Consider the following 13,787-nt stretch of genomic DNA (forward strand, 5'->3'; position numbering starts at 1 on the left):
GTAATTATTATCTTTCTTGTGAGAAGATGAATTTTTCTGATTGGGATGGGTCAGTTCTTGTGCCTGGTGCAGGGTAGGTGTTAAATACATGTTTGTTGAGTGGAAGAATAAATCACATGATGATATGAATTGACAGCAGTTGGAATAGTGCTCATTTATTATGTACTTGGGACTAGAGATAAAAATAATAGGAAATGCAGGAAGAAAACTCTTTTTTTGAAAGCCTTCCCAAGATGTTAAATGGAAAAAAACTAAACCTAATCACTTAAATTTTCCATTGTATCTCTCGCTATATATGTATGTGGGAATTTAAAAGGGATACACTAAAAAGAACAGAAGCATATCCACTTTATATTTAAAACATGTACTCTGCATCAGGTTTTCATGTAGTACTTGATATTACAGTAGTTTTAGTTTTTGTTAGCTTTGCCTCAAGACTTCTTCCCCTTCTTTTCCCTTTCCTTGATTAAGGATAATTTTTTAATTAAAAATTTAATTTAATTTTAATTTAAAAATCAAACTCAACTTAGGGTTAAACACAGCTTTTATAAATGGCAAATACTCTTTTAAGACATTGCAGATGTCTCACATTTAATTTATAACACAAATGTAAAAAATGTGTAGGAATGGAACAACAAAATCCATTTGCTTTTAATTTCATGAATTCCTATTCTGTTTTTTTTTTTTTTTTTTTTTTGTAGTACGCGGGCCTCTCACTGCTGTGGCCTCTCCCACTGCGGAGCACAGGCTCCGGACGCGCAGGCTCAGCGGCCATGGCCCACGGGCCCAGCCGCTCCGCGGCATGTGGGATCCTCCCGGACCGGGACACGAACCCGTGTCCCCAGCATCGGCAGGCAGACTCTCAACCACTGCGCCACCAGGGAAGCCCTATTCTTTAAAAAACATTTTATGTATGATATTTTTTGGGGTCATGGAATTTACCATCTTAGTTTAGATTTCTGCAACGATGACATAGCCTGTTCAATGATAGAGCCTCAAATTATTATCCAAAGTGTTCACCCTGGGCTTCCCTGGTGGCGCAGTGGTTGAGAGTCCGCCTGCCGATGCAGGGGACACGGGTTCGCGCCCCGATACGGGAAGATCCCACATGCCGCGAAGCAGCTTGGCACGTGAGCCATGGCCGCTGAGCCTGCGCGTCCGGAGCCTGTGCTCCGCAAGGAGAGGCCACAACAGTGAGAGGCCCACGTACCACCAGAAAAAAAAAAAAAAAGAGTCAAAGTGTTCACCCTAAGTGGATCTGTTTATGACACTTAGATAAAGAACTTGGTTTCTTGTTGATTGATTTATGACTATGTGTAGACTGATCCTGTTGTGCCTTGTTAAGAAAACTTAATCACAAGTGGGTTTTTTTGTTTTAAAGAAAAATATATAAAAGTCAGTTTTGGCATTTCATAATCCAAGTTCCTTTTTTAGTTAATTCCAAGGATACACGAAACACTGTTTTCTTCGGGGTATTTTCTCATATACTTTGCTACTTTAACAAAGATTAATACATTTAAGACTTGAATTTAAAACATTGTTTTCAAGTATCTGTCTTTTCAGGTGACATGGGTATTTCAACATAGAAGATAGCTTGGTTCTTAAGTTGTCCTTTTCAATCCTGGTGTTTATTTCATTCTTATATTTCTTAAAGAGTAAAGCAAAACCAAATACAAGTAGATTATTTTAAAGAAGGCAATGGCTGCCAGAAAAAAAAAGAAAATAAAGATTTTACCAGATGCATTGTTTCCCTTGAGGAAAGGGAAGATAACACCTGAAATACGTCAAGGAATTGTTAATGATTTCTTTGTAAAAAAATACGTTAAGGTGTGAGTGTTGAAATAGGAAATGTATATGGAAACTTCTTTTTTCCTGTTGCTTCTTTTCTCATTCCCAAGCTATCCTTCAGAAAAATAAAACTAAAAAATTTCGTAATTCAGATCTGGGAAATAGTTTTGCTCTATTATTTATTTATTTATTTATTTATTTTTGGCTGTGTTGGGTCTTCGTTGTGGTACGTGGGCTTCTCATTGTGGTGGCTTCTCCCGTTGCGGAGCACAGGCTCTAGGCATACAGACTCAGCGGCTGTGGCACGTGGGCTCAGCAGCCGTGGCTCGCAGGCTCAGCAGCTGTGGCGCACGGGCTTAGTTGCTCCGCAGCCTGTGGGATCTTCCTGGACCAACGCTGCAACCCATGTCCACTACATTGGCAGGTGGATTCTTAACCACTGCGCCACCAGAGAAGTTCCAGTTTTGCTCTATATTAAAACCAATTGGAATGGGAATGATTTCTTTCTGTAATTATGTATTCCATCTATTATCTTTATTTTTTTTTAAGTATCTAGGTGTTGTGTTTGACCAGGAAGGTAATATAAATGCCATTTAGTTTTTTAGGAACTTCTTAATAAATGAACACACACCCTTGAGGTTTCCTCCAATCCAGTGGTTTTAGACAAGAGTTTAGGCCTGTGGTTCTCAAACTCCAGGAGGCATCAAAATCACCTGGAGTGCTTGTTAACCACAGATTGCTGGGCTCCATCTCAGAGTCTCTGGTTCTTTAGGCCTGGCAAAGGGCCTAAAAGTTTGCATTTCCAGCAAGGTCCTCAGTGATGCTGATGCTACTGGTCCCTACCTTCTGAGAATTAATGATTAGGCTATTTGGTTAAATTAGTGGTCATCAACCATGTTTCTTCCCTTACACACCTGATTGATATAACATTAATAATGCCCCAATCCAGGAGTCACGGCATTGGAATGGGATGGGCAAGGTGCTGTTAGTCAGGTATTGAGATCTTCAGGAGGTGGGTGTAGTTTGAGATAGCTCCCTTTTCTAAAAATTAATTTATTAATTAATTTATTTTTGGCCATGTTGGGTCTTCATAGCTGCACACAGGCTTTCTCTAGTTGCAGTGAGCAGGAGCTACTCTTCTTTGCAGTGCACGGGCTTCTCATTGTAGTGGCTTCTCTTGTTGCGGAGCATGGGCTCTAGTTGCACGGGCTTCAGTAGTTGCAGCACGTGGGCTCAGTAGTTGCGGCACGTGGGCCCTAGAGCACATGGACTTCAGTAGTTGTGGAGTGCGGGCTCAGTAGTTGTGGCTCGTGGGCTCTAGAGCACAGGCTAAGTAGTTGTGGTGCACGGGCTAGTTGCCCCGTGGCATGTGGGATCTTCCTGGACCAGGGCTCGAACCCATGTCCCCTGCATTGGCGGGCAGATTCTTAACCACTGAGCCACCAGGGAAGTCCCTGAGATAGCCCTTTAAATGATTGGATGTTTTCTATTCTCTCCCCCTCTGAATCTTCCTCCTCCACGCTCGTTAGAGAGTCCTAGTCTATAAGTAAGGGTGCAAACGGGGTATAGGTAGTTTAGGTCCTCTCCTAGCAAACTTATACCTTCTAGAGTCAGGGAGGAAGCTTCAGTGCTTCTCAAGGAGCTGAGGAGAGAAAGAAGAGGTTATACTGCAGGAGAATTGGGATGCTGAGGCCATGAACAGAATTCTTTCTGGTAATAATTCTATTTTCCTTTTTTGTTTAAAGTATTATTGTGTTATATTTATTGCTCCATCAACAGATATGAATATTGGCCTGAGTCATGTTTATGATTATACCCTCTTCATATATTTCCCTTGTTAGGCCAAATTAGCTCTGACTTAAAGTTCCAAGGACGTTTTGTTAATGTGTGTTATTTAATCCCTAAAACAATCACTTGGGTGTAGACATTAGTGTCTCCACTGTACAGATGAGGGAATTGAGACTCAGAAGTTAAACAGTTTCTGGGATCACACAGTAAGTATAGTCATAACTCAAACTCTCATTAGGTTGTGTGAACTTGGGTGAGGTTCATAACCTCCAAAACATGTAGTTTCCTCATCTGTAAAATGAGGATGATATTAGTACTTACCTTTTGAGGTTAATTTGAGGTCGTTAAATGAGTTACTGTGAAGAGTTGTGAACAGTGCATGACACATAGTAAGTGCTTAATAAATGTCATCTCTTGATTGGCTAAATACTAAGTATCTTTTAACATCAGGGGTCATCCAGGTAATCCTCCTCTTATATATTATAGGTCAAGAATCTCTTACCAGCTTACGTGGTTCCGTGTGCCACAAGGGTTGAGAATTACGGATCAAGCTAAGTTTGTTTGGCTTTTGCAATGAGAAGGTGGAGGCTCAGAATCAGGATTGGCCGCTTATACTTGAGAAGTTGATTTGTGTTGCCAGCCACATCTCTTGTAGCCATCAATTTTGTAGGAAATCATTTGTTATACCGAGATTTGCTTTAACTGTATCATGAGACAGTGATTAATCACTACGTAATAGATTGTGTTTACTAGAAAAGTATTCATTTCTTGGGAATGCCTCAAACATCTTTTAGATAAACTGTTATTTGCTTTAAAAAAAAAAAAAAGAATCTCTTATCCATAATTTGGAGATCCAGAATGCTTTGAAACTGCAGTTTTTTTCGTATATCATTTAGTGGCAAAACCTTATGTGATTTGAACTCGTTTGGTGGCACAACCTAACTTGAACTAACGTGAAACTTGCTAGTCTACTTTTTCCCCACCTAGTTGTGACGACACTTACATTTTGCTGCAGAAATACTCCTTCTGGATTATGTGGATGCTGCCCAGGAGTCCAGTTGGTGTGGAATGAAATATGTGATGAATACACCTTTTAAAATCTGAAAACCTGGGAATTCCCCAGTGGTCCAGTGGTTAAGACTCTACGCTTTCATTGCCAAGGGCGCGGGTTTGATGCCTGGTTGGGGAACTAAGATCCCACAAGCCACGCGGTGCGACCAAAAAAAAAAAAAATCTGAAAAGCTTTTAAAAAATCTTTTTAAAATCTGTAGACTCCCAAATTCTGAAATGCATTTGGCCCTTAGGGCTTAGGGTAATGGATTATGGACTTCTGTGAATATGCCCTTAAACCTCTGTTTTCCTTCTTAGACTGTAAACTCCTGGAGAGCTGGGCCTGTATCTAATTCACGTGTAGCCCCGGTTCTTGGCACATAATAGGCATTCGGTAAATGTTTGGTGAGAGAATGAACTGTGCCAGAACAAACCAGTTAGGTGAAGGGAAACAGACTTGAGAGCAGCACCGTATTTTTTCCTGGAACACAGACAAAACAGACTGCCTTCAGTTTACAAGAGGTTGAATCATGTTAGTTTTGGGGCACTTGAAAATGTTCAGTGTAATGAGAAATTTGGTAGCAAAATAAAAAAGCAAAACTTAGTGCCTATACTACAATGTCGGCATCTCTTCTATTTTCCTCTCTTATCCACTCACTCCATACAGCTTTAGATTTTGGGCCAACTTCTTGAGAAAGAAAGCCACATGGGAACATCTGTAATTGGAAGACTACTTGGGGTGGGTAAGCAAGTGTGTTTTTACATTCTTCTGAGAATGATCATAAAAGCTTTAAATACCTTAACTAATTCATTAAGGGTTTAGGGGTTTTTTTAATAAATAAAGTATAGGAATTATGAATCAGGATTGCAGAGAGGAAAGCAGAACATTAGAGAATTTAATTATAATAATAGCAAACTTTTCTGATAGACTACTAGTAGGTAAAAGTAGTTTACATTTAAATTTTTAAAGTACAGTTTAAAATATTTTTTCATGCCTTACATGAGCTTTCATGATCCATATGAAAATTATTAATAGTTAAGAAATACTTGTATGTCGTTGTCTTACATGGATTAAAATAACTGTTCATTAACACAGCAATATAATTGTACAGGCTACATAATGCCTTGTTTTAGTAAAAATTCTGTGGACATTTTAAGAAGTGTAGAGAGAAGTCTATTTGAATTATGCAATTGTATTTTTTTTCCATTTTATTTAATAAGTTGGCTTGGATACAATGACCCATTGATATTTTTTGATATTTGTAACTGGTACAGCTGAACTTTTTAAAGGATAATTGATATGCTGCCTTCTGCTCAACTAACAGTGCTTTCACTATATGATCAAGTTATTTAAAATGTGTTAAATGAATCAAATATTCATGTTGAGAAAGAACCTAGTCAAGAAGTTATAGTAATTAAGAGAGCACTACTCTTATACAAAACTAATTTCTGTTAAATTATTAGTTTAAAATTGCCTTAGTAATTTCAGTACAACTGCAGAGATTGTGATAAACAGCTCCAATTGGATCTTGAGTAAAAATCACTGTTGGTGAAATTCCTTGACTGTATCCTTCTGATGATTTTTTTGTGTTTTTTGTAAAGGAAGGTAGAGATGGCTCATATCTCATACACGTCTGTATCCTTCCTTCCTCCCAGGAGGGAAGTTTCTTAACTAGCTGACCGAAGATAGATCTGGAAAAACATAAATATTTAAGAAATGAATTGGGGGTGGGAAGGGGCGGGGGCAGGAGCGCACAATGGTACGGATAAGGAATAGTCAGTGAAGTACAAGGAGGAAGTAAGGGGTCTGGAAAGCTATTGGAGTAAAGCTTGAATAAGAGGGAGGATCATTAGATTCAGCGGAGAGATCTAACGAAATGCCCTTCCAAGGAGGCGAAGTGGAGTGGTTGAGAGACTGGGTTCCAGAGTCATACATGCTTTGCTTCAATTCCCAACTCTGCTTCTAATCTTAGGCAAGTCGTTTAACCTAACCTCAGTTTATTTTTAAATTTCATTCCATTACGTTTATTTTATGGTTCCCAGTGGACTTAAGGTATGTTAAAAGGTAAGCTGAGGGACTTCCCTGGTGGCGCAGTGGTTGAGAATCTGCCTGCCAGTGTTCGATCTCACATGCCACGGACCAACTAAGCCTGTGCACCACAACTACTGAGGCTGCGAGCCACAACTACTGAGCCCACACACCACAACCACTGAAGCCTGCATGCCCTAGAGCCCACATGCTGCAACTACTAAGCCCACGTGCCACAACTACTGAAGCCCGTGCTCTCTAGGGCCTGCATGTCGCAACTACTGAGCCCGTGTGCTGCAACTACTGAAGCCCACATGCCTAGAGCCTGTGCTCCACAGCAAGAGAAGCCACCGCAATGAGAAGCCCACACACCACAACAAAGAGTAGCCCCTGCTCGCCACAACTAGAGAGAGCCCGAGCACAGCAACAAAGACCCAACGCAGCCAAAAATAAAATAAAAACAAAGGTAAACTGAGACGTATTGGGTTAGCCAAAAAGTTCCTTCGGTTTTAAAGTAAACATAAAAGACACATTTTTCATTTTCACCAAGAACTTCATTGAACAACGTATTCACAGTTTTGTTCCACTACCTTCTGTCATTTTTTAGGCAACTTCATAATTCCATCTTCCCAAAACTTTTTGAGCAAAGAACTGTTCCAGGTGCCTTTTACGGTCTTCCAGGGAATTGAAATTTTTTCCATTAAGAGAACTTTGTAAAGACCAAAATAAATGGAAATCTGAAGGTTCAGTGTCTGGTAATGTGGTGGATGAATCAGAACTTCCCAGACAAGCTGTAACAGTTTTTGCCTGGTCATCAAAGAAATATGCGGTTTTGAGTTATCCTGATGGAAGAGTATGAGTTTTCTTTTGACTAATTCTGGACGCTTTTCGTCGAGTGCTGCTTTCAGTTGGTCTCATTGGGAGCAGAACTTGTTGGAATTAATCATTTGGTTTTCCTGAAGGAACTCATAATAGAGGACTCCCTTCCAATCCCACCGTATACACAACATCACCTTCTTTGGATGAAGACCGGCCTTTGGTGTGGTTGTTGGTGTTCATTTCGCTTGCCCCACAATCTCTTCTGTTGCCTGTTATTGTAGAGTATCCACTTTTCATCGCCTGTCACAATTTGTTTTAAAAACAGAACGTTTTTGTTACATTTCAGTAGAGAATCTCATGCAGAAATACGGTCAGGAAGGTTTTTTTCCCTTAACTTATGTGGAACCTAAACATCAAAGTGATAAACATAACCAAGCTGGTGCAAGTGATTTTCAGCTCTTGATTTGGATATGTTGAGTATGTCAGCTGTCTGCCACGTGGTATAACATTGATCGTTCTCAATTAGTGTCTCGATTTGATCGCTATCAACTTCAACTGGTCTACCCGACCGTGGAACATCGATTTCCAGCAAGAAATCTCCAGCACGAAACTTCACAAACCACTTTTCACGTTCGATCAGTCACAGCACCTTCTCCATACACTGCACGAATCTTTTTTTTGCGTTTCACTTGGTTTTGACCTTTCTTGAAATAATAAAGCATAATATGCAGAAAATGTTGCTTTTTTCTCACATCCTCAGTATTAAATGGCTACACAAAAATTCACCAGTTTTGATAAGTTTTTTTTTTAAATGCATGCTAATATGACAGCTGTCACAATACAGTGTAACAAAATTATTTTGAATGAAGTTAAAGACAACTAAGCGCTACTAGAGCCATCTTATGGAAAAAAAACGAATGAACCTTTTGGCCAACCCAATATTAAAAAGCTTAAGTTTTCTGAGCAAAAATCGATTTGGATTGGGCACTGCCAAACCAGAGTGGTTAGGAGTGTTCCACCAGCCACCTCTGGAGGTAGGGAGGGGTAGGACTTTTATAGAGAAGAGGAGGAAGTGAAGCAAGGGAATGATTTGATTGGCTGTAGTTTATGTGATCGCCTTACTGGTTTTGTTGGTTTTGTTTTGGCCGTGCTGTGAGGCATGTGGGATCTCAGTTCCCCCATCCCTAGCCCCCTGCAGTGGAAGCGCAGAGTCATAACCACTGGACCGCCAGGGAAGCCCCCATTGGTTGTCCTTAGGTTTTGATTTCTTAACCTTGAGGCATTTACAGGCTTAGACTTTGATTTGCTTACACAGGCTGCTAAGGTATTAGAATCACCTCAGTCTAATGGCCCCCTTGTTTAACTGAACATGTGCAAGAGTTGGATTAATTGTAAATATAGTATTCATGGGTCCATGTATGACTCATCGTTATATATTTATATTTGCTTGCTTATTGATAATGTGTAAACACCTGTAAAGCAAATATCCAACTCAGGAATTTGGAAATTAACAATTACTTGCAACTCCTTGTGTGTTCCTTCCTTCTCTTTTATCATTCTCTTGCTTCAAAAAAGTCTTATTGCATATGTATGCATTCCTAAACAATACATTATTTAGTTTTAGTTGGTTTTGAGTTTTGTAAAAAGTATTATGCTGGTATGTGTCTTCTGGAACTTGCCTTTTTCCTCTTAGCAGTATTTTTCAGATTCATCTGTGTTGTACACATCTGTAGCTCATTCATTTTCACTGCGATGTAATAATTTGCTGTGAAAACACTGTAATTATCCATTTTCCTTTTAGCGGGTGTTATTTTATTGCTATTACAGGTGGTGCTGTATGAATCCGGCCCTTGAGCACAGGTACTTGAGTTTCTTTTAGGGCTCATCTACCCAGAAGTGGAATTAAATTGTCAGATTGAAGATACACATATCATCACCCTTGTTAGATATTGCCAAATTGCTTCCCAAAGAGCTGTCCTACCAGAATATGTTACCATTTCCTCACAGCTTTGCCAGCTCCTGGATGAGAAAAAAAATTCTGTTAATCTGATAGGTATGAAATTGTTTATTTGCATTTCCCTGATTACTGAGGTTGAGTATCTTCTCATTTGTGTATTGGCCTCTACTGGTTTTCCTGCTGTGACCTGCTATTCGTGCTACAATTTGCACATTTTTCTTTGGGGTCATCAGCCTTTTTTATTATTAGCTTGTAGGAATTTTAAATTCTAGATTCTGTAGACTAAAACAGATAGACTGCCAGATATTTCTCCAGCAAAGATGGGTTTATTTGGGTTTATTGCAGAGAAGTGCAATTCAAGGTCTGCAGCCATGGCAAACCAGCTGCAAGTCTCTCAGGGCAAGGCAATGAGAACTCTTTTATAGAAACGAAAATGAAGTTGGGAGGGCTGTAGTAAGCAGAGTCTATGGCTTTTCATTGGCTGAGTCCTTGCCAGGAAAGAAGAGGCGTCTGTCTTTTGGGCTGTGTTATGTCACAGGGTGTGAGAGCTCCCTCTTCTGACCTCCCAACTCTATTTAATTTTCTGTTTATTAATTTTTTATAAGGCTAATCCTTGCTTTGAATTTTAGCTTGCAGCTGTCTTTTTCCGATCTGTGTCTTTGTTTTTTTGGTTTTTTCTTTCTTTCTCTTTGGGGTAGAGGAGAAACTCTCTTCTCATCATGCATACACTGTACTTCCACAGCTGAAGATAGCTAGCTCTTATAGCTCACCTTTCCTCCTCTCCTCCATCTTCTTGTGTATAGGGATAATTGTGAAAATCATCATCAACTGTGTGTGTGTGTGTGGTGGTGTGCAGCAGACTATTGGGCTGTTTAGTAAGCCTGGAGAGTGATTCTGCTCCCATATGTTGGAAGCTTTTTAAAAAAGTAGTGTGTTTGATGCCTCTTTGTTTTCAGTTTTGGGCCAGTTACCAGGTCTGAGTCCTTAGGAGAAGTTATACTCAATTTTCTGTCATGCATATAACCAGTGTACATGGTATACGTTTATTTCTGTCTATAATCACTTTTTTGGTCAATAACTCAGGGAAAGTCTGATCAGAGACTGCTTTTTGGTTTACTCCCTTCTTAGGTTGGGATCTTGATTATTTTAAAATTTAGATAAGACTCTTCCTTATCTAAGAATTTTTACTGCACTTAGTCTGCCTGGCTACACCCACTGAGGATTTTTTCATTTGTTGATGACTGTCTTACTGGTTTTCTCCTGTCATTATTTTCCATGTTTTTCTTTTCCCCACATAGAATTTACAATGCTTTATAAAATATTTTGCCACTTCCCTGATTTCTGTCCTTTATTAACTGCGGATGCAAAGGAACTGCAGGAGAGCAAGTAGTCAGATGACTTTGTTTTCTACAAGTCGAAAGAAATGCGCATAGAAGCTTCACTCCTCTGATCCGGAGCATGCTCTTAGGTGTATCGTTTGAGGGAGCTGCTTTAATAAACTATACCTCGTGCAACAGTATTTTTCTCAAGAATTCAAAACTTTTCTAGCTGTATTATATACACACACAGACCATGTCAAATACACAGATTGGCTACTTCTTTAAATCCTCCCCTTCAAAGCATACTTTATTAGGATTTATCATATTAGGTTTCATCTGGGGGTATCCTGTTGCTTCTCTTGACCCTAATCAGCCTCTGGGTTTGTCTGGAAGTAGTTTATAATCTACTAGTCTGTGCTGGATGCACTTTTTAAAATTTTTTTGGTATTCTTGGGAATACAACAATTGTCAGGTGAGAAGAAAACATCAACAGAAAGTCTGTGCAATCAAAATGTTCCTCCTCCATAGTGACAGGACTAATGTAAGCAGATCAGGTAGCTGGTCCCCAAGAAAGAGCATCAAGAATGGCTTGCTTTTTTTTTTTTTTTTTTTTGCTGTATGCGGGCCTCTCACTGTTGTGGCCTCTCCCGTTGCGGAGCACAGGCTCTGGATGTGCAGGCTCAGCGGCCATGGCTCACGGGCCCAGCCGCTCCGCGGCATGTGGGATCTTCCCGGACCGGGGCACAAACCCATGTCCCCTGTATCGGCAGGCGGACTCTCAACCACTGCGCCACCAGGGAAGCCCAAGAATGGCTTTCTTGACAGAAGAGAATCCATTTTGGCCTAAGCCATTTTGTGCTCTAAACCTGGTGGCAACGCTTGCCCTTGAACGGGTCTTAGTAATGAATGATCTTAAGGGAACGAAAGAACGACAGGCAAGAGAAGTAACAACAGCAAAGATAATATATCAGTCATAAAGACTCCCAGTTTTATTTCTGTGGTAAAACATTAGCCTGAAGGGCTCAACCACCAGATCAACTGGAACGTAAGGGATGATGATGTTTGTTGACCTTTTCTGACCCTGGTGAATTCAGTCAACTGCAGTTTAGCCTCTGTAGACCGGCCAAGCCCCTTCTTGAGGCTGCATGTATCTTTAGCTTAAAAATTCCTAAGTTTTGCTGCTGGGAGACACTGCTTTGGGAAAGATCCCCAGTGTTCTCCTTACTTGGTGCAAGTAATAAATCCTTCCTTCTCCCATCCTTTAGCTTGGTTGTGTTTTTTGGCTTGACACCCACCAACAGGTGAACCCAGTTTTCGGGTAACACTAATAAGTTTTCAAATAAAGAGTGAAAAGTTAGTTCCTGTTTTTAGCAACAGATGTGATAGGCGGGGAAGGCTGCTTTGACATTTTTCAGGCATCCAGAGAGAGTTTGCGGTATTCAGTAGTGGAAGAAAAGTAATTTTCACTCTACCCTTCTGAGTTCTTGGGTGAGACCCCCATGTAATAAAAGATTAACAAGAGAAAAACACACAGAAGTTTATTAATATGTATACCTCCAGTATACATGTGAAATACCCAGGGAAAAATGAGTAACTCCCTGAGGGTAGCCCAAGCCACCAGCTTAAATATTGGGTTGGCCAATAACTTTGTTCAGGTTTTCCCGTAACAGCTTAAGGAAAAGTCCGAATGAACTTCTTGGCCAACCCAATACCATCTTCAGCTAAAGACAAAAGAAAGGTTGGGAGGTTAGGGGTGGAGACTAGGCTTGGGAGGAGCCTAAGAAAAGCAAGGGTAGGGTTTGATATGCAGATTTAAATCCCAAGACTCTAGTCATTTATAGTCATCCCTCACTTCTGGTACCCAGAGGGAGACACCCTTACAAATGGAGATTTGCTGTGTAAATGTCACTCTCCATTGCAAAGGGGTAATTTCTACTCCTGTTTTCAGAGTTTCTCTTGTGTCTGTTGTTTCTCAAGATAATCCTCCTAAGAGGCATATTTTGGGTAGGCATATTTTCCTACCCTTCATTGGGCACAGGCATCACAAGGGTTCTGATTTTGCTGCTTGGAAACGTTTCTCAGACAATCCGTTGCCTTATAATTACCCCCTTCTTTTCCATTATGCCTGCTTAAACTTAGCTGGAGTCATTGGGCATGAGACTTGAGAATTCAGAATTCCATATGAGGAAATAGGGTCATGTAAAGGCAACTGTCTTTGAAAGTTCTTAAACATAGAAAAAGGACTGTAAGTGATGGTGAAATATAGAATCAAGGAGTTTTTTTTTTTTCTTGAAGGGAGAGACTTGAGTGTGTAACCCCTAATGGAAAGGATGCAGTCGAAAGTGAAATGCTCCCCAGAGGCTGTTTGCTGAATGAAAATGAGGAATTATAACTTTACAGTAGACGTGGATACACTGATCAATCTTAGCTTCGCTAATAGCGGCATAAACATTAAGTTCATTCTGATGTATTGTAATATGAAGTCTAGTCTCACCTAGAAGTATTCTTGCCAAATACATTGAACTTGAATATCATGTAGCCTGTAGATCTAACTTCCTTCCAGTTCATAGGCAGTATAGAGTATAGAGAAACAAGTTAAACAATACTATGGGAAGTAAACAGAATGTGGGACATTCTACAGGACAGCTGTCTCCAATAAGTCAGTTAGCATAGAGAAAAAAAGAAAGCAGGAGATGGATTCTTCTGGATGGAGAGATTTAAGAGATAAAACCAAATATATAGTCCTTTAATTGGATCCTAATTTGAACAAATCTGATGTAGAAGACATTGGTGGAATAATTGGGGAAATTTGAAAATGGACTGGGTATTCGCTACTAAATAGTTGGTGTTAATTTGGGAGGTTTGCTAATGGTATTATGGTTTAGTAGGAAAATGTCTTGATATTTTTGGAGATGTGTACCTGAAGTGTTTAGGGGTAAAGTATCTTTTTTCTTTTATAAATTTATTCATTTATTGGCTGTGTTGGGGTCTTCGTTGCTGCTCGCGGGCTTTCTCTAGTTGTGGTGAGCGGGGGCTA

The sequence above is a fragment of the Leucopleurus acutus genome (assembly GCF_964270905.1).
Source record: "Leucopleurus acutus genome assembly, chromosome: 5".
Lineage (NCBI taxonomy): Eukaryota > Metazoa > Chordata > Mammalia > Artiodactyla > Delphinidae > Leucopleurus > Leucopleurus acutus.